The following is a 3,425-nucleotide window of genomic DNA, read 5'->3' as shown; positions in this document are numbered from 1 at the left end:
CTGGGTGGCGGCGCAGGTGGTGCTGGAGGCGGTCTCGGTGGTGGGGCTGGAGGTGGTCTGGGTGGCGGCGCAGGTGGAGGAGGCGGTCTCGGTGGTGGTGTTGGAGGCGGTCTAGGTGGCGGTGCAGGTGGAGGAGGCGGTCTCGGTGGTGGGGCTGGAGGTGGTCTAGGTGGCGGTGCAGGTGGAGGAGGCGGTCTCGGTGGTGGGGCTGGAGGTGGTCTAGGTGGCGGTGCAGGTGGAGGAGGCGGTCTCGGTGGTGGGGCTGGAGGTGGTCTAGGTGGCGGTGCAGGTGGAGGAGGTGGTCTCGGTGGTGGTGCAGGTGGAGGAGGCGGACTGGCCGGCGGTGCCGGAGGCGGTCTTGGTGGTGGGGCGGGAGTTGGCTCTGGTGGCGGGTTTGGTGGTGGCGCTGGAGGAGGAGGCGGCGGCCTAGGGGGTGGTGGTGGAGCTGGAGCTGGTGGAGGCTTCGGAGGCGGCAAAGGTGGTGGCTTTGGCGGAGGATTTGGTGCCGGAGGTGGTGCTGGAGGCGGCCGCGGTTTAGGTGGTGGAGGTGGTGGAGGTTTCGGAGGCGGCGGCGGCGGCGGCATCGGCGGACGAGTGTGAGACCAGTGCATGCATCAAATACTCCGTACATGGGATGCAGTAGTTGCACGTCATTGGATATATATATATATATATATATATAGGTTATAGATGATCATATATTATCGATTAAACTTGAGCATTTATATTTTTACATTTTGTCGGTCCTGTTAAACGTGTGTTTACGATTTCATATTTATCATCTTTTTCAAGGAATAAAGTGATTGTGTGTTAATTCCTTCAATCCACTCTTGCTTTACGCATCAATAGATTTGCTCCTGCTTTATAGTCGCGTAGTGAGTTCAAAATCGGCTATAAATCTGTGGTGATCTTATTACAAGAAATTCATCATATAGTACAACCTCAGTTAGGTCTTAGGCTTGTCAAAGTTAACTTTCTTTTCAAGCTCAAAGGTAGAAGGTGCCAAAATGACAAAGAACTAATAACAATTACATCCATCGTATAGAATGCCAAAGTGCAGCGCGCTATGCAACCGGTCTACCTTAACTCGAAGCGACCTCACTATCCTCAATAGGACCGACGACGAAGAGCCACTAAAGACGATGTCATTCATGTGCTTCCACATCATCCATGCCACAAGATTTATAACGGTCCACACTTTCTTTCTTAGCTGTCTTTTCTTAGCTGTCTTTCAGGATTTAGCGACGTCCACCAGTCCACTATCTTAGAGCCTACTTGCGGCATCCATTTCGGCTTGGCCCAGTTATCGGTGATTGCTGCCCACACCTGCCTAACTAGGACGCAACCAAGCATTATATGACTGATGGTTTTCTGCTCTTGGTCGCAGAATGAGCACGTAGACGAATGAGGAGCAGCCGCCTTTTGAGTCTATCAGTCGTCCAACAGTGATTCATAGCCGCGAGCCATGCAAAGAACTTGGCGGATCCCGGTGCATGCGATTTACAAATTTGGTCTGCTACGGCGGCCTTAACCTTTCGAGCGAAGAAGGCCAAGTAGGCCGATTTGGCGAAGAAGTTGCTATTACTCTCCCATGCATAGCCATGCGATCTTGTCTTTCGAGCCTGCCGTGAGCTCAACACGACCACTTATATCCACCAAGAGAAGGAACTTGTGGAGCGCTGGTGTTGTCATATTTGGAGAGACGTCTCGCCACCATCCACCATTGAGGCCTTGTTGCACTGTAGTTTTTGTGGCTGCCTTCTTAACGGCTTTGAACATGTTGGACAACATATCTTGGATTCTTCCTTGTTCTAGCCACCAATCTGACCAAAATAGGGTGTCAGCCCCATCCCCAAGAGTGCACTTCGTCGCTACCTTGTAGATTGCCAAGGAGTCCGGGGCCACATGCAAATTAAACTCTCTCGAGGGCCTAGAGGGATCAGTCCTCACCAGCCATGGCCATCTCGCCCTTAGTGACAGACTGTGGAGGTAAAGATTGGGTACCCCGAGGCCCCTGTATTCCTTGGGAGCACAGACCTGTTTCCATTCCACGAGGCAGTGCCCTCCATGCACATCTCGTCGTCCCTTCCATAAAAACCCATGACAGGTCTTGTTGGCAACATCTAGGACTTTGACAGGAATGTCCAGCACCATCATGGCATGGATTGGCATTGCTGCCAATGTCGTTTTCACCAGTACGAGTCTTCCAGCACGATAGAGAAGTCGAGCTTGCCATGCAGGCAAACGATCTGCCATCTTGTCGATCACAAATTGTAACTGAGCTATTGTGACCCTCCTAAGGCCGAGCGGAAGACCCAAGTAGCCTTGTGCTTGAGCAATGCGTGTAGGGCAGCCATCACGAGCATGAAGAGGAGTGGGGATATAGATCCCCCTAGCACAACCCGCATCTATTGTATATCACCTCTCCTGGCACACTGTTGATCAGCACACGGGTGGAGGAGGAAGATAGCAGTCCAACCACCCACACAATCCATCTCCTGCCGAACCCAATGGGAGTACCTTAACTGGTAACATAGCGTTTTTCAAGGCAAGTTTGCTTATGTGACATGTAGTTAATGATAAAAGAGATGTTTAGAGTAATACAATATGTTACTGTAACATAGCGTTTTTCGAGATGAGATGAGTCTATAAGATAATAAATGAATACATCTATGACACTAGTACTAAGTTACTTTACACTATGAAGGTAGTAACTTAGACTAGTATCATATGCATGACACTAGTCTAAGAGGGTGCTTGGATACGTTTTAGTCCCGTGACTAAAAGTAGTGGGACTAAAACTTGCTAGCCTCACCCATGCTTGGATCCAAATACTAAAGAGACTAAAATCAAGTTAATGAGCATTTATTATCCTCCAAACCCTCCAATTCAGAACTCGCCTGTGTTAAAGGAGAGGAGTTAAATGAGGAGAGAGATGACTAATCCACATTTCAGTAGGGGTACCCCTGACTAATTTTTTTAGTCTCAAGACTAGTTTTAGCCCCTCTTTAGTCAGGGGTGCTTGGAACTTTAGCCTTTTAAAGAGACTATTTTTAGTCAGACTAAAATAAGTCCCTTGGATCCAAGCACCCTCTAAGTTACTCCCCACATATGACCAGCCTTAGACATCACATACAACATTACAAGCACGAGTAACAATTGCTAGGAAGCCCCCACAAAACAAACTACTAGCAAGCAACAAAGAGTGGAGGTTTTGGGCCGTAGGAAACCCAGACGCTGGCCTGGGGCGTGAGGCCCATTTGCTTTGTTGATTGTAACAAATGCCGTAGCAATTTGCTAGAGTCAACAAAGGCTGCCTAGGCCCTGGCCCGGTTCATTGTGGGCTTGCCCATTCCCGGATCCGCCACTGGCAAGTACAAGTTTCGAGACATGCAAGCATGCATGTATATGTCGTTTCAGTGTAA

The sequence above is a fragment of the Hordeum vulgare genome, chromosome 4H, assembly GCF_904849725.1.
Source record: "Hordeum vulgare subsp. vulgare chromosome 4H, MorexV3_pseudomolecules_assembly, whole genome shotgun sequence".
In the NCBI taxonomy this organism is placed as follows: Eukaryota; Viridiplantae; Streptophyta; class Magnoliopsida; order Poales; family Poaceae; genus Hordeum; species Hordeum vulgare.
This window is presented reverse-complemented; position numbering follows the sequence as displayed.